Source organism: Balaenoptera physalus, assembly GCF_965194825.1.
Source record: "Balaenoptera physalus genome assembly, chromosome: 9".
NCBI lineage: Eukaryota > Metazoa > Chordata > Mammalia > Artiodactyla > Balaenopteridae > Balaenoptera > Balaenoptera physalus.
Window position 1 is genome coordinate 75,745,928 of NC_138888.1, and position 24,636 is coordinate 75,770,563.

Consider the following 24,636-nt stretch of genomic DNA (forward strand, 5'->3'; position numbering starts at 1 on the left):
ACCCTCAACTTCAAGTGGGACGTAAGTTGGAAAGGACCACCAATGAGAACAGAATGGAGGTGCCTTAAAAAGGTAAACATTGAGCTACCATATGATCCAGCAGGCCCACTCCTCCACCTATAATCTAAGAAGAGAGAATTGGAAAGACACAGGCAGGCAAATCTGCATTGCACAGTATTACAATAGCCAAGATATGGAAGTAAACAGAAGTCTACCAACAGATGGGAGGACAAAGAAGAACTCCTCCATGTACAACTGGAATATTCGCTAGTGAAAAAAATGAAACAATGCCATTTGCAGCACCGTAGATGAGTCAAGACGTAATCACGCCACCTGTAGTAAGTGAGAAAGCAAAAGCCACATATCCTATCATATCACTTTTAGGAGTTACTTAAAAATTGATACCAATGAAGATATTTCCACAGAGAAAGGCAATCACAGATTCATTAAAAAACTTATGGTTCACCAAATAGAAAGGGATGAGGATTGGATACATTACCATATTGGGGTTAACAGAGATATACAAACCATGTGAAATATATAACCAGGAAAGACGTACGGAAGACCAGGAGAAGACTACTCAACATTGTGTCATAACCTACATGGGAAAAGGATGCGAGGAAGAATAGATACCTGTATATGTGTGAAAGAACCACATCTTGCACACCTAGAACAAACAAACCATTGTAATCAAATTTGCTGGGATAAAAAATTAAAAGTAAATTACAAATATGGACAAGAAGTAATGAGACATAAACTTAAAGGGCTTTTTCCTGGCATTTTCCATTCTAATATACAACCTAGAACACCACTTCCATTAAGGCTCTGTTTCCCTAGTAACCAATTTTGGTAAAGGAGAAATGCTGCCACCTTGTGGCCGTTTCCTGCAAGAGCAGCTTTAAAGTCACAGCTAATGGTCACTTAACATTCACAAGGACTCAGGGCTGTAAAGGAAACTTCCCCTAAAAATTTGTGCTGAAGTAGAGAATGGACAAAATAATTCAAAACAGGCAAATGTTTCAAGAAGAGATTATGAAGAGTTAAGTTTTACTTACACTCTTTTTAAAAAAAGGAAAATGGATAAAAGCTCAACCTCAGGGAGTGTTAGACGCATGGTAACTAATCTACAAAAAGTTTCAACTTACACCAGTCGACTGACCATCAGCAAAATGTCTACAAACAATAAATGCTGAAGGGGTTTTAGAGAACTGTGTACCCTCTACCTGCTGGTGAGACATAAAGGGGTAACAGCCAATAGTGAGAACAGAAAGCAGCTGTGTTTAAAAGTAAAATTGGAGGTACCATTCAATCCAGCAGGGGCACCATTGGACCTCTCACCTGAGAAGACAAGAATCGAGAAGACACAGGCCGCAAAAGCTTCAGTGCAGCCTTATTCACAATATCCAAGACAGTGAAGCAATCAAAATGTCCAACGACAGGTAAATGGATAAAGAAGAAGTGGTCCATATACACAATGGAATATTAGCCATGGAAGACAATGAACCATTTCTCTTTGAGGCACCACAAATGAGTCTGGAGATAATCACGAAAGATGAGGTAAGTTGGAAAGCAAAAGACCTGTATTCTATGATATCACTTATAGGCGTTATCTAATAACTGACACAAATGAACATATTTCCGCAGAGAAAGACACTCACAGAATTAGAAAACAAACTATGCTCATCTAAAACGAAAGGTGGGGGGAATAGATAAGTTAAGATTAGTGTTACTATATGTATACAAACTCATATTATATACATATCTCAAAAAGACCGACCATATAGCAAGGGAGGTCTGCGTAACCCTCTGTTAACATTTTACATGGGAAGAGGATCTGTACTTGAATAGATATATATAATGTACAAATGAACCAGATTGTGTTCACCTAGGACAAACAATATTCTAAGCTTTACCCCAATTAAAAAAAAATTAAAACCAAGAAGAAATAATGAGACATAAACTTATGGGGCTTTCTCCATGCACATTCCAATGTAATTTACAACCTAGGAACACGACTTCCAGAAAGGCTCTGCTGCCCTATTACCCAGATTTGGGAATGGAGAAATGCTGCCTGCTTCAGGCCACTTCCCACAACAGGAGATTTAAAACCCTTGCTAAAGGTCACTAAATATTCACCAAACTTGCAGTTTGGTAAATGACACCTGCTCTCTAAAAAAAGTCTGAGGTGAAGATCGAACAAAAAATTCAAAAGAGGGCAGCCTTCCAAGAAGACAATATCAAGAGTTATATTGTACTCCCAATTGTTTCCTTTTTTTAACAGAAAAGAAAACCGCGGAGAAAAATGATGAGTTTTACGAATTTTCAAAGACATGCAAACCCAAATTACAAAACCCTATCAGCTCACAGGAGCCAGTAGGGCCATTAGCATAAATGCTGCAAACAATAAATGCTGAAGCGATTGAGGAGAAATGTGTACCCTCGATTCTAAGGCGGACGTGCTAAGTGCCAGGAATGAAAACACAAAGAAGGTGCTTGGAAAGGGAAAAACGGTGCTACCAGTCAGTCAATCACACCCACTGCTGGGCCTATCACCTGAGAAAATGAGAATCAAAAAGTCACAGGCTGGCAATCCTGCACTCCAACAATATTTACCATAGCCAACACTTGGAAGCAATGAAAATGTCCATCAACCGAGGAATGCACAAAGAAGAAGTGGTCCACGTACACAGTGGAAAATTACTCCAATAAAAAATAAAAATTAAATTTAAATATCCAACAAAAGTAAGGAGACATCAGCTTGTGTGGGTTTCTCCGGGCACACTCCACTCTATAACCGAGAAACACCACAGGCCGCAAGGGCTTTTCCCTAGTTAACAGGGTGGGGAACATAGAAAGGCTGCCGCCCTCTGGCAGTTACCTGCAAAAGCAGTTTTAAAGCCTGTGCTAATGGTCATTTCATAGGAACAAGTACTGCAGAACTGTAAATGAAACCTGCCCTCAACATGTCTTCAGGGAGGTAATGGCCAAAACACTTCAAAATGTGACAGATACTTTAAGAGAACACTTTGAAGAACTAAGGGGTAATCACAGCTTGAAAAATAAAAAGGACATGCCTTCAAGCTCAATTTCAACGGATTATGAGGCACATGCGAATTCAACCACAAAGAGGTATCAGCTCACACTTGTCAGAATAACCATCAGCAAGAAAACTACAAACAATAAATGCTGAAGGTGTTGTGGAGAAATGCCTACCCTCAACTTCAAGTGGGACGTAAGTTGGAAAGGACCACCAATGAGAACAGAATGGAGGTGCCTTAAAAAGGTAAACATTGAGCTACCATATGATCCAGCAGGCCCACTCCTCCACCTATAATCTAAGAAGAGAGAATTGGAAAGACACAGGCAGGCAAATCTGCATTGCACAGTATTACAATAGCCAAGATATGGAAGTAAACAGAAGTCTACCAACAGATGGGAGGACAAAGAAGAACTCCTCCATGTACAACTGGAATATTCGCTAGTGAAAAAAATGAAACAATGCCATTTGCAGCACCGTAGATGAGTCTAGACGTAATCACGCCACCTGTAGTAAGTGAGAAAGCAAAAGCCACATATCCTATCATATCACTTTTAGGAGTTACTTAAAAATTGATACCAATGAAGATATTTCCACAGAGAAAGGCAATCACAGATTCATTAAAAAACTTATGGTTCACCAAATAGAAAGGGATGAGGATTGGATACATTACCATATTGGGGTTAACAGAGATATACAAACCATGTGAAATATATAACCAGGAAAGACGTACGGAAGACCAGGAGAAGACTACTCAACATTGTGTCATAACCTACATGGGAAAAGGATGCGAGGAAGAATAGATACCTGTATATGTGTGAAAGAACCACATCTTGCACACCTAGAACAAACAAACCATTGTAATCAAATTTGCTGGGATAAAAAATTAAAAGTAAATTACAAATATGGACAAGAAGTAATGAGACATAAACTTAAAGGGCTTTTTCCTGGCATTTTCCATTCTAATATACAACCTAGAACACCACTTCCATTAAGGCTCTGTTTCCCTAGTAACCAAATTTGGTAAAGGAGAAATGCTGCCACCTTGTGGCCGTTTCCTGCAAGAGCAGCTTTAAAGTCACAGCTAATGGTCACTTAACATTCACAAGGACTCAGGGCTGTAAAGGAAACTTCCCCTAAAAATTTGTGCTGAAGTAGAGAATGGACAAAAAAATTCAAAACAGGCAAATGTTTCAAGAAGAGATTATGAAGAGTTAAGTTTTACTTACACTCTTTTTAAAAAAAGGAAAATGGATAAAAGCTCAACCTCAGGGAGTGTTAGACGCGTGGTAACTAATCTACAAAAAGTTTCAACTTACACCAGTCGACTGACCATCAGCAAAATGTCTACAAACAATAAATGCTGAAGGGGTTTTAGAGAACTGTGTACCCTCTACCTGCTGGTGAGACATAAAGGGGTAACAGCCAATAGTGAGAACAGAAAGCAGCTGTGTTTAAAAGTAAAAATGGAGGTACCATTCAATCCAGCAGGGGCACCATTGGACCTCTCACCTGAGAAGACAAGAATCGAGAAGACACAGGCCGCAAAAGCTTCAGTGCAGCCTTATTCACAATATCCAAGACAGTGAAGCAATCAAAATGTCCAACGACAGGTAAATGGATAAAGAAGAAGTGGTCCATATACACAATGGAATATTAGCCATGGAAGACAATGAACCATTTCTCTTTGAGGCACCACAAATGAGTCTGGAGATAATCACGAAAGATGAGGTAAGTTGGAAAGCAAAAGACCTGTATTCTATGATATCACTTATAGGCGTTATCTAATAACTGACACAAATGAACATATTTCCGCAGAGAAAGACACTCACAGAATTAGAAAACAAACTATGCTCATCTAAAACGAAAGGTGGGGGGAATAGATAAGTTAAGATTAGTGTTACTATATGTATACAAACTCATATTATATACATATCTCAAAAAGACCGACCATATAGCAAGGGAGGTCTGCGTAACCCTCTGTTAACATTTTACATGGGAAGAGGATCTGTACTTGAATAGATATATATAATGTACAAATGAACCAGATTGTGTTCACCTAGGACAAACAATATTCTAAGCTTTACCCCAATTAAAAAAAAATTAAAACCAAGAAGAAATAATGAGACATAAACTTATGGGGCTTTCTCCATGCACATTCCAATGTAATTTACAACCTAGGAACACGACTTCCAGAAAGGCTCTGCTGCCCTATTACCCAGATTTGGGAATGGAGAAATGCTGCCTGCTTCAGGCCACTTCCCACAACAGGAGATTTAAAACCCTTGCTAAAGGTCACTAAATATTCACCAAACTTGCAGTTTGGTAAATGACACCTGCTCTCTAAAAAAAGTCTGAGGTGAAGATCGAACAAAAAATTCAAAAGAGGGCAGCCTTCCAAGAAGACAATATCAAGAGTTATATTGTACTCCCAATTGTTTCCTTTTTTTAACAGAAAAGAAAACCGCGGAGAAAAATGATGAGTTTTACGAATTTTCAAAGACATGCAAACCCAAATTACAAAACCCTATCAGCTCACAGGAGCCAGTAGGGCCATTAGCATAAATGCTGCAAACAATAAATGCTGAAGCGATTGAGGAGAAATGTGTACCCTCGATTCTAAGGCGGACGTGCTAAGTGCCAGGAATGAAAACACAAAGAAGGTGCTTGGAAAGGGAAAAACGGTGCTACCAGTCAGTCAATCACACCCACTGCTGGGCCTATCACCTGAGAAAATGAGAATCAAAAAGTCACAGGCTGGCAATCCTGCACTCCAACAATATTTACCATAGCCAACACTTGGAAGCAATGAAAATGTCCATCAACCGAGGAATGCACAAAGAAGAAGTGGTCCACGTACACAGTGGAAAATTACTCCAATAAAAAATAAAAATTAAATTTAAATATCCAACAAAAGTAAGGAGACATCAGCTTGTGTGGGTTTCTCCGGGCACACTCCACTCTATAACCGAGAAACACCACAGGCCGCAAGGGCTTTTCCCTAGTTAACAGGGTGGGGAACATAGAAAGGCTGCCGCCCTCTGGCAGTTACCTGCAAAGGCAGTTTTAAAGCCTGTGCTAATGGTCATTTCATAGGAACAAGTACTGCAGAACTGTAAATGAAACCTGCCCTCAACATGTCTTCAGGGAGGTAATGGCCAAAACACTTCAAAATGTGACAGATACTTTAAGAGAACACTTTGAAGAACTAAGGGGTAATCACAGCTTGAAAAATAAAAAGGACATGCCTTCAAGCTCAATTTCAACGGATTATGAGGCACATGCGAATTCAACCACAAAGAGGTATCAGCTCACACTTGTCAGAATAACCATCAGCAAGAAAACTACAAACAATAAATGCTGAAGGTGTTGTGGAGAAATGCCTACCCTCAACTTCAAGTGGGACGTAAGTTGGAAAGGACCACCAATGAGAACAGAATGGAGGTGCCTTAAAAAGGTAAACATTGAGCTACCATATGATCCAGCAGGCCCACTCCTCCACCTATAATCTAAGAAGAGAGAATTGGAAAGACACAGGCAGGCAAATCTGCATTGCACAGTATTACAATAGCCAAGATATGGAAGTAAACAGAAGTCTACCAACAGATGGGAGGACAAAGAAGAACTCCTCCATGTACAACTGGAATATTCGCTAGTGAAAAAAATGAAACAATGCCATTTGCAGCACCGTAGATGAGTCTAGACGTAATCACGCCACCTGTAGTAAGTGAGAAAGCAAAAGCCACATATCCTATCATATCACTTTTAGGAGTTACTTAAAAATTGATACCAATGAAGATACTTCCACAGAGAAAGGCAATCACAGATTCATTAAAAAACTTATGGTTCACCAAATAGAAAGGGATGAGGATTGGATACATTACCATATTGGGGTTAACAGAGATATACAAACCATGTGAAATATATAACCAGGAAAGACGTACGGAAGACCAGGAGAAGACTACTCAACATTGTGTCATAACCTACATGGGAAAAGGATGCGAGGAAGAATAGATACCTGTATATGTGTGAAAGAACCACATCTTGCACACCTAGAACAAACAAACCATTGTAATCAAATTTGCTGGGATAAAAAATTAAAAGTAAATTACAAATATGGACAAGAAGTAATGAGACATAAACTTAAAGGGCTTTTTCCTGGCATTTTCCATTCTAATATACAACCTAGAACACCACTTCCATTAAGGCTCTGTTTCCCTAGTAACCAAATTTGGTAAAGGAGAAATGCTGCCACCTTGTGGCCGTTTCCTGCAAGAGCAGCTTTAAAGTCACAGCTAATGGTCACTTAACATTCACAAGGACTCAGGGCTGTAAAGGAAACTTCCCCTAAAAATTTGTGCTGAAGTAGAGAATGGACAAAAAAATTCAAAACAGGCAAATGTTTCAAGAAGAGATTATGAAGAGTTAAGTTTTACTTACACTCTTTTTAAAAAAAGGAAAATGGATAAAAGCTCAACCTCAGGGAGTGTTAGACGCATGGTAACTAATCTACAAAAAGTTTCAACTTACACCAGTCGACTGACCATCAGCAAAATGTCTACAAACAATAAATGCTGAAGGGGTTTTAGAGAACTGTGTACCCTCTACCTGCTGGTGAGACATAAAGGGGTAAGAGCCAATAGTGAGAACAGAAAGCAGCTGTGTTTAAAAGTAAAAATGGAGGTACCATTCAATCCAGCAGGGGCACCATTGGACCTCTCACCTGAGAAGACAAGAATCGAGAAGACACAGGCCGCAAAAGCTGCAGTGCAGCCTTATTCACAATATCCAAGACAGTGAAGCAATCAAAATGTCCAACGACAGGTAAATGGATAAAGAAGAAGTGGTCCATATACACAATGGAATATTAGCCATGGAAGACAATGAACCATTGCTCTTTGAGGCACCACAAATGAGTCTGGAGATAATCACGAAAGATGAGGTAAGTTGGAAAGCAAAAGACCTGTATTCTATGATATCACTTATAGGCGTTATCTAATAACTGACACAAATGAACATATTTCCGCAGAGAAAGACACTCACAGAATTAGAAAACAAACTATGCTCATCTAAAACGAAAGGTGGGGGGAATAGATAAGTTAAGATTAGTGTTACTATATGTATACAAACTCATATTATATACATATCTCAAAAAGACCGACCATATAGCAAGGGAGGTCTGCGGAACCCTCTGTTAACATTTTACATGGGAAGAGGATCTGTACTTGAATAGATATATATAATGTACAAATGAACCAGATTGTGTTCACCTAGGACAAACAATATTCTAAGCTTTACCCCAATTAAAAAAAAATTAAAACCAAGAAGAAATAATGAGACATAAACTTATGGGGCTTTCTCCATGCACATTCCAATGTAATTTACAACCTAGGAACACGACTTCCAGAAAGGCTCTGCTGCCCTATTACCCAGATTTGGGAATGGAGAAATGCTGCCTGCTTCAGGCCACTTCCCACAACAGGAGATTTAAAACCCTTGCTAAAGGTCACTAAATATTCACCAAACTTGCAGTTTGGTAAATGACACCTGCTCTCTAAAAAAAGTCTGAGGTGAAGATCGAACAAAAAATTCAAAAGAGGGCAGCCTTCCAAGAAGACAATATCAAGAGTTATATTGTACTCCCAATTGTTTCCTTTTTTTAACAGAAAAGAAAACCGCGGAGAAAAATGATGAGTTTTACGAATTTTCAAAGACATGCAAACCCAAATTACAAAACCCTATCAGCTCACAGGAGCCAGTAGGGCCATTAGCATAAATGCTGCAAACAATAAATGCTGAAGCGATTGAGGAGAAATGTGTACCCTCGATTCTAAGGCGGACGTGCTAAGTGCCAGGAATGAAAACACAAAGAAGGTGCTTGGAAAGGGAAAAACGGTGCTACCAGTCAGTCAATCACACCCACTGCTGGGCCTATCACCTGAGAAAATGAGAATCAAAAAGTCACAGGCTGGCAATCCTGCACTCCAACAATATTTACCATAGCCAACACTTGGAAGCAATGAAAATGTCCATCAACCGAGGAATGCACAAAGAAGAAGTGGTCCACGTACACAGTGGAAAATTACTCCAATAAAAAATAAAAATTAAATTTAAATATCCAACAAAAGTAAGGAGACATCAGCTTGTGTGGGTTTCTCCGGGCACACTCCACTCTATAACCGAGAAACACCACAGGCCGCAAGGGCTTTTCCCTAGTTAACAGGGTGGGGAACATAGAAAGGCTGCCGCCCTCTGGCAGTTACCTGCAAAAGCAGTTTTAAAGCCTGTGCTAATGGTCATTTCATAGGAACAAGTACTGCAGAACTGTAAATGAAACCTGCCCTCAACATGTCTTCAGGGAGGTAATGGCCAAAACACTTCAAAATGTGACAGATACTTTAAGAGAACACTTTGAAGAACTAAGGGGTAATCACAGCTTGAAAAATAAAAAGGACATGCCTTCAAGCTCAATTTCAACGGATTATGAGGCACATGCGAATTCAACCACAAAGAGGTATCAGCTCACACTTGTCAGAATAACCATCAGCAAGAAAACTACAAACAATAAATGCTGAAGGTGTTGTGGAGAAATGCCTACCCTCAACTTCAAGTGGGACGTAAGTTGGAAAGGACCACCAATGAGAACAGAATGGAGGTGCCTTAAAAAGGTAAACATTGAGCTACCATATGATCCAGCAGGCCCACTCCTCCACCTATAATCTAAGAAGAGAGAATTGGAAAGACACAGGCAGGCAAATCTGCATTGCACAGTATTACAATAGCCAAGATATGGAAGTAAACAGAAGTCTACCAACAGATGGGAGGACAAAGAAGAACTCCTCCATGTACAACTGGAATATTCGCTAGTGAAAAAAATGAAACAATGCCATTTGCAGCACCGTAGATGAGTCAAGACGTAATCACGCCACCTGTAGTAAGTGAGAAAGCAAAAGCCACATATCCTATCATATCACTTTTAGGAGTTACTTAAAAATTGATACCAATGAAGATATTTCCACAGAGAAAGGCAATCACAGATTCATTAAAAAACTTATGGTTCACCAAATAGAAAGGGATGAGGATTGGATACATTACCATATTGGGGTTAACAGAGATATACAAACCATGTGAAATATATAACCAGGAAAGACGTACGGAAGACCAGGAGAAGACTACTCAACATTGTGTCATAACCTACATGGGAAAAGGATGCGAGGAAGAATAGATACCTGTATATGTGTGAAAGAACCACATCTTGCACACCTAGAACAAACAAACCATTGTAATCAAATTTGCTGGGATAAAAAATTAAAAGTAAATTACAAATATGGACAAGAAGTAATGAGACATAAACTTAAAGGGCTTTTTCCTGGCATTTTCCATTCTAATATACAACCTAGAACACCACTTCCATTAAGGCTCTGTTTCCCTAGTAACCAAATTTGGTAAAGGAGAAATGCTGCCACCTTGTGGCCGTTTCCTGCAAGAGCAGCTTTAAAGTCACAGCTAATGGTCACTTAACATTCACAAGGACTCAGGGCTGTAAAGGAAACTTCCCCTAAAAATTTGTGCTGAAGTAGAGAATGGACAAAAAAATTCAAAACAGGCAAATGTTTCAAGAAGAGATTATGAAGAGTTAAGTTTTACTTACACTCTTTTTAAAAAAAGGAAAATGGATAAAAGCTCAACCTCAGGGAGTGTTAGACGCATGGTAACTAATCTACAAAAAGTTTCAACTTACACCAGTCGACTGACCATCAGCAAAATGTCTACAAACAATAAATGCTGAAGGGGTTTTAGAGAACTGTGTACCCTCTACCTGCTGGTGAGACATAAAGGGGTAAGAGCCAATAGTGAGAACAGAAAGCAGCTGTGTTTAAAAGTAAAAATGGAGGTACCATTCAATCCAGCAGGGGCACCATTGGACCTCTCACCTGAGAAGACAAGAATCGAGAAGACACAGGCCGCAAAAGCTGCAGTGCAGCCTTATTCACAATATCCAAGACAGTGAAGCAATCAAAATGTCCAACGACAGGTAAATGGATAAAGAAGAAGTGGTCCATATACACAATGGAATATTAGCCATGGAAGACAATGAACCATTGCTCTTTGAGGCACCACAAATGAGTCTGGAGATAATCACGAAAGATGAGGTAAGTTGGAAAGCAAAAGACCTGTATTCTATGATATCACTTATAGGCGTTATCTAATAACTGACACAAATGAACATATTTCCGCAGAGAAAGACACTCACAGAATTAGAAAACAAACTATGCTCATCTAAAACGAAAGGTGGGGGGAATAGATAAGTTAAGATTAGTGTTACTATATGTATACAAACTCATATTATATACATATCTCAAAAAGACCGACCATATAGCAAGGGAGGTCTGCGTAACCCTCTGTTAACATTTTACATGGGAAGAGGATCTGTACTTGAATAGATATATATAATGTACAAATGAACCAGATTGTGTTCACCTAGGACAAACAATATTCTAAGCTTTACCCCAATTAAAAAAAAATTAAAACCAAGAAGAAATAATGAGACATAAACTTATGGGGCTTTCTCCATGCACATTCCAATGTAATTTACAACCTAGGAACACGACTTCCAGAAAGGCTCTGCTGCCCTATTACCCAGATTTGGGAATGGAGAAATGCTGCCTGCTTCAGGCCACTTCCCACAACAGGAGATTTAAAACCCTTGCTAAAGGTCACTAAATATTCACCAAACTTGCAGTTTGGTAAATGACACCTGCTCTCTAAAAAAAGTCTGAGGTGAAGATCGAACAAAAAATTCAAAAGAGGGCAGCCTTCCAAGAAGACAATATCAAGAGTTATATTGTACTCCCAATTGTTTCCTTTTTTTAACAGAAAAGAAAACCGCGGAGAAAAATGATGAGTTTTACGAATTTTCAAAGACATGCAAACCCAAATTACAAAACCCTATCAGCTCACAGGAGCCAGTAGGGCCATTAGCATAAATGCTGCAAACAATAAATGCTGAAGCGATTGAGGAGAAATGTGTACCCTCGATTCTAAGGCGGACGTGCTAAGTGCCAGGAATGAAAACACAAAGAAGGTGCTTGGAAAGGGAAAAACGGTGCTACCAGTCAGTCAATCACACCCACTGCTGGGCCTATCACCTGAGAAAATGAGAATCAAAAAGTCACAGGCTGGCAATCCTGCACTCCAACAATATTTACCATAGCCAACACTTGGAAGCAATGAAAATGTCCATCAACCGAGGAATGCACAAAGAAGAAGTGGTCCACGTACACAGTGGAAAATTACTCCAATAAAAAATAAAAATTAAATTTAAATATCCAACAAAAGTAAGGAGACATCAGCTTGTGTGGGTTTCTCTGGGCACACTCCACTCTATAACCGAGAAACACCACAGGCCGCAAGGGCTTTTCCCTAGTTAACAGGGTGGGGAACATAGAAAGGCTGCCGCCCTCTGGCAGTTACCTGCAAAAGCAGTTTTAAAGCCTGTGCTAATGGTCATTTCATAGGAACAAGTACTGCAGAACTGTAAATGAAACCTGCCCTCAACATGTCTTCAGGGAGGTAATGGCCAAAACACTTCAAAATGTGACAGATACTTTAAGAGAACACTTTGAAGAACTAAGGGGTAATCACAGCTTGAAAAATAAAAAGGACATGCCTTCAAGCTCAATTTCAACGGATTATGAGGCACATGCGAATTCAACCACAAAGAGGTATTAGCTCACACTTGTCAGAATAACCATCAGCAAGAAAACTACAAACAATAAATGCTGAAGGTGTTGTGGAGAAATGCCTACCCTCAACTTCAAGTGGGACGTAAGTTGGAAAGGACCACCAATGAGAACAGAATGGAGGTGCCTTAAAAAGGTAAACATTGAGCTACCATATGATCCAGCAGGCCCACTCCTCCACCTATAATCTAAGAAGAGAGAATTGGAAAGACACAGGCAGGCAAATCTGCATTGCACAGTATTACAATAGCCAAGATATGGAAGTAAACAGAAGTCTACCAACAGATGGGAGGACAAAGAAGAACTCCTCCATGTACAACTGGAATATTCGCTAGTGAAAAAAATGAAACAATGCCATTTGCAGCACCGTAGATGAGTCTAGACGTAATCACGCCACCTGTAGTAAGTGAGAAAGCAAAAGCCACATATCCTATCATATCACTTTTAGGAGTTACTTAAAAATTGATACCAATGAAGATATTTCCACAGAGAAAGGCAATCACAGATTCATTAAAAAACTTATGGTTCACCAAATAGAAAGGGATGAGGATTGGATACATTACCATATTGGGGTTAACAGAGATATACAAACCATGTGAAATATATAACCAGGAAAGACGTACGGAAGACCAGGAGAAGACTACTCAACATTGTGTCATAACCTACATGGGAAAAGGATGCGAGGAAGAATAGATACCTGTATATGTGTGAAAGAACCACATCTTGCACACCTAGAACAAACAAACCATTGTAATCAAATTTGCTGGGATAAAAAATTAAAAGTAAATTACAAATATGGACAAGAAGTAATGAGACATAAACTTAAAGGGCTTTTTCCTGGCATTTTCCATTCTAATATACAACCTAGAACACCACTTCCATTAAGGCTCTGTTTCCCTAGTAACCAAATTTGGTAAAGGAGAAATGCTGCCACCTTGTGGCCGTTTCCTGCAAGAGCAGCTTTAAAGTCACAGCTAATGGTCACTTAACATTCACAAGGACTCAGGGCTGTAAAGGAAACTTGCCCTAAAAATTTGTGCTGAAGTAGAGAATGGACAAAAAAATTCAAAACAGGCAAATGTTTCAAGAAGAGATTATGAAGAGTTAAGTTTTACTTACACTCTTTTTAAAAAAAGGAAAATGGATAAAAGCTCAACCTCAGGGAGTGTTAGACGCATGGTAACTAATCTACAAAAAGTTTCAACTTACACCAGTCGACTGACCATCATCAAAATGTCTACAAACAATAAATGCTGAAGGGGTTTTAGAGAACTGTGTACCCTCTACCTGCTGGTGAGACATAAAGGGGTAACAGCCAATAGTGAGAACAGAAAGCAGCTGTGTTTAAAAGTAAAAATGGAGGTACCATTCAATCCAGCAGGGGCACCATTGGACCTCTCACCTGAGAAGACAAGAATCGAGAAGACACAGGCCGCAAAAGCTTCAGTGCAGCCTTATTCACAATATCCAAGACAGTGAAGCAATCAAAATGTCCAACGACAGGTAAATGGATAAAGAAGAAGTGGTCCATATACACAATGGAATATTAGCCATGGAAGACAATGAACCATTTCTCTTTGAGGCACCACAAATGAGTCTGGAGATAATCACGAAAGATGAGGTAAGTTGGAAAGCAAAAGACCTGTATTCTATGATATCACTTATAGGCGTTATCTAATAACTGACACAAATGAACATATTTCCGCAGAGAAAGACACTCACAGAATTAGAAAACAAACTATGCTCATCTAAAACGAAAGGTGGGGGGAATAGATAAGTTAAGATTAGTGTTACTATATGTATACAAACTCATATTATATACATATCTCAAAAAGACCGACCATATAGCAAGGGAGGTCTGCGTAACCCTCTGTTAACATTTTACATGGGAAGAGGATCTGTACTTGAATAGATATATATAATGTACAAATGAACCAGATTGTGTTCACCTAGGACAAACAATATTCTAAGCTTTACCCCAATTAAAAAAAAATTAAAACCAAGAAGAAATAATGAGACATAAACTTATGGGGCTTTCTCCATGCACATTCCAATGTAATTTACAACCTAGGAACACGACTTCCAGAAAGGCTCTGCTGCCCTATTACCCAGATTTGGGAATGGAGAAATGCTGCCTGCTTCAGGCCACTTCCCACAACAGGAGATTTAAAACCCTTGCTAAAGGTCACTAAATATTCACCAAACTTGCAGTTTGGTAAATGACACCTGCTCTCTAAAAAAAGTCTGAGGTGAAGATCGAACAAAAAATTCAAAAGAGGGCAGCCTTCCAAGAAGACAATATCAAGAGTTATATTGTACTCCCAATTGTTTCCTTTTTTTAACAGAAAAGAAAACCGCGGAGAAAAATGATGAGTTTTACGAATTTTCAAAGACATGCAAACCCAAATTACAAAACCCTATCAGCTCACAGGAGCCAGTAGGGCCATTAGCATAAATGCTGCAAACAATAAATGCTGAAGCGATTGAGGAGAAATGTGTACCCTCGATTCTAAGGCGGACGTGCTAAGTGCCAGGAATGAAAACACAAAGAAGGTGCTTGGAAAGGGAAAAACGGTGCTACCAGTCAGTCAATCACACCCACTGCTGGGCCTATCACCTGAGAAAATGAGAATCAAAAAGTCACAGGCTGGCAATCCTGCACTCCAACAATATTTACCATAGCCAACACTTGGAAGCAATGAAAATGTCCATCAACCGAGGAATGCACAAAGAAGAAGTGGTCCACGTACACAGTGGAAAATTACTCCAATAAAAAATAAAAATTAAATTTAAATATCCAACAAAAGTAAGGAGACATCAGCTTGTGTGGGTTTCTCCGGGCACACTCCACTCTATAACCGAGAAACACCACAGGCCGCAAGGGCTTTTCCCTAGTTAACAGGGTGGGGAACATAGAAAGGCTGCCGCCCTCTGGCAGTTACCTGCAAAGGCAGTTTTAAAGCCTGTGCTAATGGTCATTTCATAGGAACAAGTACTGCAGAACTGTAAATGAAACCTGCCCTCAACATGTCTTCAGGGAGGTAATGGCCAAAACACTTCAAAATGTGACAGATACTTTAAGAGAACACTTTGAAGAACTAAGGGGTAATCACAGCTTGAAAAATAAAAAGGACATGCCTTCAAGCTCAATTTCAACGGATTATGAGGCACATGCGAATTCAACCACAAAGAGGTATCAGCTCACACTTGTCAGAATAACCATCAGCAAGAAAACTACAAACAATAAATGCTGAAGGTGTTGTGGAGAAATGCCTACCCTCAACTTCAAGTGGGACGTAAGTTGGAAAGGACCACCAATGAGAACAGAATGGAGGTGCCTTAAAAAGGTAAACATTGAGCTACCATATGATCCAGCAGGCCCACTCCTCCACCTATAATCTAAGAAGAGAGAATTGGAAAGACACAGGCAGGCAAATCTGCATTGCACAGTATTACAATAGCCAAGATATGGAAGTAAACAGAAGTCTACCAACAGATGGGAGGACAAAGAAGAACTCCTCCATGTACAACTGGAATATTCGCTAGTGAAAAAAATGAAACAATGCCATTTGCAGCACCGTAGATGAGTCTAGACGTAATCACGCCACCTGTAGTAAGTGAGAAAGCAAAAGCCACATATCCTATCATATCACTTTTAGGAGTTACTTAAAAATTGATACCAATGAAGATATTTCCACAGAGAAAGGCAATCACAGATTCATTAAAAAACTTATGGTTCACCAAATAGAAAGGGATGAGGATTGGATACATTACCATATTGGGGTTAACAGAGATATACAAACCATGTGAAATATATAACCAGGAAAGACGTACGGAAGACCAGGAGAAGACTACTCAACATTGTGTCATAACCTACATGGGAAAAGGATGCGAGGAAGAATAGATACCTGTATATGTGTGAAAGAACCACATCTTGCACACCTAGAACAAACAAACCATTGTAATCAAATTTGCTGGGATAAAAAATTAAAAGTAAATTACAAATATGGACAAGAAGTAATGAGACATAAACTTAAAGGGCTTTTTCCTGGCATTTTCCATTCTAATATACAACCTAGAACACCACTTCCATTAAGGCTCTGTTTCCCTAGTAACCAATTTTGGTAAAGGAGAAATGCTGCCACCTTGTGGCCGTTTCCTGCAAGAGCAGCTTTAAAGTCACAGCTAATGGTCACTTAACATTCACAAGGACTCAGGGCTGTAAAGGAAACTTCCCCTAAAAATTTGTGCTGAAGTAGAGAATGGACAAAAAAATTCAAAACAGGCAAATGTTTCAAGAAGAGATTATGAAGAGTTAAGTTTTACTTACACTCTTTTTAAAAAAAGGAAAATGGATAAAAGCTCAACCTCAGGGAGTGTTAGACGCATGGTAACTAATCTACAAAAAGTTTCAACTTACACCAGTCGACTGACCATCAGCAAAATGTCTACAAACAATAAATGCTGAAGGGGTTTTAGAGAACTGTGTACCCTCTACCTGCTGGTGAGACATAAAGGGGTAAGAGCCAATAGTGAGAACAGAAAGCAGCTGTGTTTAAAAGTAAAAATGGAGGTACCATTCAATCCAGCAGGGGCACCATTGGACCTCTCACCTGAGAAGACAAGAATCGAGAAGACACAGGCCGCAAAAGCTTCAGTGCAGCCTTATTCACAATATCCAAGACAGTGAAGCAATCAAAAAGTCCAACGACAGGTAAATGGATAAAGAAGAAGTGGTCCATATACACAATGGAATATTAGCCATGGAAGACAATGAACCATTTCTCTTTGAGGCACCACAAATGAGTCTGGAGATAATCACGAAAGATGAGGTAAGTTGGAAAGCAAAAGACCTGTATTCTATGATATCACTTATAGGCGTTATCTAATAACTGACACAAATGAACATATTTCCGCAGAGAAAGACACTCACAGAATTAGAAAACAAACTATGCTCATCTAAAACGAAAGGTGGGGGGAATAGATAAGTTAAGATTAGTGTTACTATATGTATACAAACTCATATTATATACATATCTCAAAAAGACCGACCATATAGCAAGGGAGGTCTGCGTAACCCTCTGTTAACATTTTACATGGGAAGAGGATCTGTACTTGAATAGATATATATAATGTACAAATGAACCAGATTGTGTTCACCTAGGACAAACAATATTCTAAGCTTTACCCCAATTAAAAAAAAATTAAAACCAAGAAGAAATAATGAGACATAAACTTATGGGGCTTTCTCCATGCACATTCCAATGTAATTTACAACCTAGGAACACGACTTCCAGAAAGGCTCTGCTGCCCTATTACCCAGATTTGGGAATGGAGAAATGCTGCCTGCTTCAGGCCACTTCCCACAACAGGAGATTTAAAACCCTTGCTAAAGGTCACTAAATATTCACCAAACTTGCAGTTTGGTAAATGACACCTGCTCTCTAAAAAAAGTCTGAGGTGAAGATCGAACAAAAAATTCAAAAGAGGGCAGCCTTCCAAGAAGACAATATCAAGAGTTATATTGTACTCCCAATTGTTTCCTTTTTTTAACAGAAAAGAAAACCGCGGAGAAAAATGATGAGTTTTACGAATTTTCAAAGACATGCAAACCCAAATTACAAAACCCTATCAGCTCACAGGAGCCAGTAGGGCCATTAGCATAAATGCTGCAAACAATAAATGCTGAAGCGATTGAGGAGAAATGTGTACCCTCGATTCTAAGGCGGACGTGCTAAGTGCCAGGAATGAAAACACAAAGAAGGTGCTTGGAAAGGGAAAAACGGTGCTACCAGTCAGTCAATCACACCCACTGCTGGGCCTATCACCTGAGAAAATGAGAATCAAAAAGTCACAGGCTGGCAATCCTGCACTCCAACAATATTTACCATAGCCAACACTTGGAAGCAATGAAAATGTCCATCAACCGAGGAATGCACAAAGAAGAAGTGGTCCACGTACACAGTGGAAAATTACTCCAATAAAAAATAAAAATTAAATTTAAATATCCAACAAAAGTAAGGAGACATCAGCTTGTGTGGGTTTCTCCGGGCACACTCCACTCTATAACCGAGAAACACCACAGGCCGCAAGGGCTTTTCCCTAGTTAACAGGGTGGGGAACATAGAAAGGCTGCCGCCCTCTGGCAGTTACCTGCAAAAGCAGTTTTAAAGCCTGTGCTAATGGTCATTTCATAGGAACAAGTACTGCAGAACTGTAAATGAAACCTGCCCTCAACATGTCTTCAGGGAGGTAATGGCCAAAACACTTCAAAATGTGACAGATACTTTAAGAGAACACTTTGAAGAACTAAGGGGTAATCACAGCTTGAAAAATAAAAAGGACATGCCTTCAAGCTCAATTTCAACGGATTATGAGGCACATGCGAATTCAACCACAAAGAGGTATCAGCTCACACTTGTCAGAATAACCATCAGCAAGAAAACTACAAACAATAAATGCTGAAGGTGTTGTGGAGAAATGCCTACCCTCAACTTCAAGTGGGACGTAAGTTGGAAAGGACCACCAATGAGAACAGAATGGAGGTGCCTTAAAAAGGTAAACATTGAGCTACCATATGATCCAGCAGGCCCACTCCTCCACCTATAATCTAAGAAGAGAGAATTGGAAAGACACAGGCAGGCAAATCTGCATTGCACAGTATTACAATAGCCAAGATATGGAAGTAAACAGAAGTCTACCAACAGATGGGAGGACAAAGAAGAACTCCTCCATGTACAACTGGAATATTCGCTAGTGAAAAAAATGAAACAATGCCATTTGCAGCACCGTAGATGAGTCTAGACGTAATCACGCCACCTGTAGTAAGTGAGAAAGCAAAAGCCACATATCCTATCATATCACTTTTAGGAGTTACTTAAAAATTGATACCAATGAAGATATTTCCACAGAGAAAGGCAATCACAGATTCATTAAAAAACTTATGGTTCACCAAATAGAAAGGGATGAGGATTGGATACATTACCATATTGGGGTTAACAGAGATATACAAACCATGTGAAATATATAACCAGGAAAGACGTACGGAAGACCAGGAGAAGACTACTCAACATTGTGTCATAACCTACATGGGAAAAGGATGCGAGGAAGAATAGATACCTGTATATGTGTGAAAGAACCACATCTTGCACACCTAGAACAAACAAACCATTGTAATCAAATTTGCTGGGATAAAAAATTAAAAGTAAATTACAAATATGGACAAGAAGTAATGAGACATAAACTTAAAGGGCTTTTTCCTGGCATTTTCCATTCTAATATACAACCTAGAACACCACTTCCATTAAGGCTCTGTTTCCCTAGTAACCAAATTTGGTAAAGGAGAAATGCTGCCACCTTGTGGCCGTTTCCTGCAAGAGCAGCTTTAAAGTCACAGCTAATGGTCACTTAACATTCACAAGGACTCAGGGCTGTAAAGGAAACTTGCCCTAAAAATTTGTGCTGAAGTAGAGAATGGACAAAAAAATTCAAAACAGGCAAATGTTTCAAGAAGAGATTATGAAGAGTTAAGTTTTACTTACACTCTTTTTAAAAAAAGGAAAATGGATAAAAGCTCAACCTCAGGGAGTGTTAGACGCATGGTAACTAATCTACAAAAAGTTTCAACTTACACCAGTCGACTGACCATCATCAAAATGTCTACAAACAATAAATGCTGAAGGGGTTTTAGAGAACTGTGTACCCTCTACCTGCTGGTGAGACATAAAGGGGTAACAGCCAATAGTGAGAACAGAAAGCAGCTGTGTTTAAAAGTAAAAATGGAGGTACCATTCAATCCAGCAGGGGCACCATTGGACCTCTCACCTGAGAAGACAAGAATCGAGAAGACACAGGCCGCAAAAGCTGCAGTGCAGCCTTATTCACAATATCCAAGACAGTGAAGCAATCAAAATGTCCAACGACAGGTAAATGGATAAAGAAGAAGTGGTCCATATACACAATGGAATATTAGCCATGGAAGACAATGAACCATTGCTCTTTGAGGCACCACAAATGAGTCTGGAGATAATCACGAAAGATGAGGTAAGTTGGAAAGCAAAAGACCTGTATTCTATGATATCACTTATAGGCGTTATCTAATAACTGACACAAATGAACATATTTCCGCAGAGAAAGACACTCACAGAATTAGAAAACAAACTATGCTCATCTAAAACGAAAGGTGGGGGGAATAGATAAGTTAAGATTAGTGTTACTATATGTATACAAACTCATATTATATACATATCTCAAAAAGACCGACCATATAGCAAGGGAGGTCTGCGTAACCCTCTGTTAACATTTTACATGGGAAGAGGATCTGTACTTGAATAGATATATATAATGTACAAATGAACCAGATTGTGTTCACCTAGGACAAACAATATTCTAAGCTTTACCCCAATTAAAAAAAAATTAAAACCAAGAAGAAATAATGAGACATAAACTTATGGGGCTTTCTCCATGCACATTCCAATGTAATTTACAACCTAGGAACACGACTTCCAGAAAGGCTCTGCTGCCCTATTACCCAGATTTGGGAATGGAGAAATGCTGCCTGCTTCAGGCCACTTCCCACAACAGGAGATTTAAAACCCTTGCTAAAGGTCACTAAATATTCACCAAACTTGCAGTTTGGTAAATGACACCTGCTCTCTAAAAAAAGTCTGAGGTGAAGATCGAACAAAAAATTCAAAAGAGGGCAGCCTTCCAAGAAGACAATATCAAGAGTTATATTGTACTCCCAATTGTTTCCTTTTTTTAACAGAAAAGAAAACCGCGGAGAAAAATGATGAGTTTTACGAATTTTCAAAGACATGCAAACCCAAATTACAAAACCCTATCAGCTCACAGGAGCCAGTAGGGCCATTAGCATAAATGCTGCAAACAATAAATGCTGAAGCGATTGAGGAGAAATGTGTACCCTCGATTCTAAGGCGGACGTGCTAAGTGCCAGGAATGAAAACACAAAGAAGGTGCTTGGAAAGGGAAAAACGGTGCTACCAGTCAGTCAATCACACCCACTGCTGGGCCTATCACCTGAGAAAATGAGAATCAAAAAGTCACAGGCTGGCAATCCTGCACTCCAACAATATTTACCATACCCAACACTTGGAAGCAATGAAAATGTCCATCAACCGAGGAATGCACAAAGAAGAAGTGGTCCACGTACACAGTGGAAAATTACTCCAATAAAAAATAAAAATTAAATTTAAATATCCAACAAAAGTAAGGAGACATCAGCTTGTGTGGGTTTCTCTGGGCACACTCCACTCTATAACCGAGAAACACCACAGGCCGCAAGGGCTTTTCCCTAGTTAACAGGGTGGGGAACATAGAAAGGCTGCCGCCCTCTGGCAGTTACCTGCAAAAGCAGTTTTAAAGCCTGTGCTAATGGTCATTTCATAGGAACAAGTACTGCAGAACTGTAAATGAAACCTGCCCTCAACATGTCTTCAGGGAGGTAATGGCCAAAACACTTCAAAATGTGACAGATACTTTAAGAGAACACTTTGAAGAACTAAGGGGTAATCACAGCTTGAAAAATAAAAAGGACATGCCTTCAAGCTCAATTTCAACGGATTATGAGGCACATGCGAATTCAACCACAAAGAGGTATCAGCTCACACTTGTCAGAATAACCATCAGCAAGAAAACTACAAACAATAAATGCTGAAGGTGTTGTGGAGAAATGCCTACCCTCAACTTCAAGTGGGACGTAAGTTGGAAAGGACCACCAATGAGAACAGAATGGAGGTGCCTTAAAAAGGTAAACATTGAGCTACCATATGATCCAGCAGGCCCACTCCTCCACCTATAATCTAAGAAGAGAGAATTGGAAAGACACAGGCAGGCAAATCTGCATTGCACAGTATTACAATAGCCAAGATATGGAAGTAAACAGAAGTCTACCAACAGATGGGAGGACAAAGAAGAACTCCTCCATGTACAACTGGAATATTCGCTAGTGAAAAAAATGAAACAATGCCATTTGCAGCACCGTAGATGAGTCTAGACGTAATCACGCCACCTGTAGTAAGTGAGAAAGCAAAAGCCACATATCCTATCATATCACTTTTAGGAGTTACTTAAAAATTGATACCAATGAAGATATTTCCACAGAGAAAGGCAATCACAGATTCATTAAAAAACTTATGGTTCACCAAATAGAAAGGGATGAGGATTGGATACATTACCATATTGGGGTTAACAGAGATATACAAACCATGTGAAATATATAACCAGGAAAGACGTACGGAAGACCAGGAGAAGACTACTCAACATTGTGTCATAACCTACATGGGAAAAGGATGCGAGGAAGAATAGATACCTGTATATGTGTGAAAGAACCACATCTTGCACACCTAGAACAAACAAACCATTGTAATCAAATTTGCTGGGATAAAAAATTAAAAGTAAATTACAAATATGGACAAGAAGTAATGAGACATAAACTTAAAGGGCTTTTTCCTGGCATTTTCCATTCTAATATACAACCTAGAACACCACTTCCATTAAGGCTCTGTTTCCCTAGTAACCAAATTTGGTAAAGGAGAAATGCTGCCACCTTGTGGCCGTTTCCTGCAAGAGCAGCTTTAAAGTCACAGCTAATGGTCACTTAACATTCACAAGGACTCAGGGCTGTAAAGGAAACTTGCCCTAAAAATTTGTGCTGAAGTAGAGAATGGACAAAAAAATTCAAAACAGGCAAATGTTTCAAGAAGAGATTATGAAGAGTTAAGTTTTACTTACACTCTTTTTAAAAAAAGGAAAATGGATAAAAGCTCAACCTCAGGGAGTGTTAGACGCATGGTAACTAATCTACAAAAAGTTTCAACTTACACCAGTCGACTGACCATCAGCAAAATGTCTACAAACAATAAATGCTGAAGGGGTTTTAGAGAACTGTGTACCCTCTACCTGCTGGTGAGACATAAAGGGGTAACAGCCAATAGTGAGAACAGAAAGCAGCTGTGTTTAAAAGTAAAAATGGAGGTACCATTCAATCCAGCAGGGGCACCATTGGACCTCTCACCTGAGAAGACAAGAATCGAGAAGACACAGGCCGCAAAAGCTGCAGTGCAGCCTTATTCACAATATCCAAGACAGTGAAGCAATCAAAATGTCCAACGACAGGTAAATGGATAAAGAAGAAGTGGTCCATATACACAATGGAATATTAGCCATGGAAGACAATGAACCATTGCTCTTTGAGGCACCACAAATGAGTCTGGAGATAATCACGAAAGATGAGGTAAGTTGGAAAGCAAAAGACCTGTATTCTATGATATCACTTATAGGCGTTATCTAATAACTGACACAAATGAACATATTTCCGCAGAGAAAGACACTCACAGAATTAGAAAACAAACTATGCTCATCTAAAACGAAAGGTGGGGGGAATAGATAAGTTAAGATTAGTGTTACTATATGTATACAAACTCATATTATATACATATCTCAAAAAGACCGACCATATAGCAAGGGAGGTCTGCGGAACCCTCTGTTAACATTTTACATGGGAAGAGGATCTGTACTTGAATAGATATATATAATGTACAAATGAACCAGATTGTGTTCACCTAGGACAAACAATATTCTAAGCTTTACCCCAATTAAAAAAAAATTAAAACCAAGAAGAAATAATGAGACATAAACTTATGGGGCTTTCTCCATGCACATTCCAATGTAATTTACAACCTAGGAACACGACTTCCAGAAAGGCTCTGCTGCCCTATTACCCAGATTTGGGAATGGAGAAATGCTGCCTGCTTCAGGCCACTTCCCACAACAGGAGATTTAAAACCCTTGCTAAAGGTCACTAAATATTCACCAAACTTGCAGTTTGGTAAATGA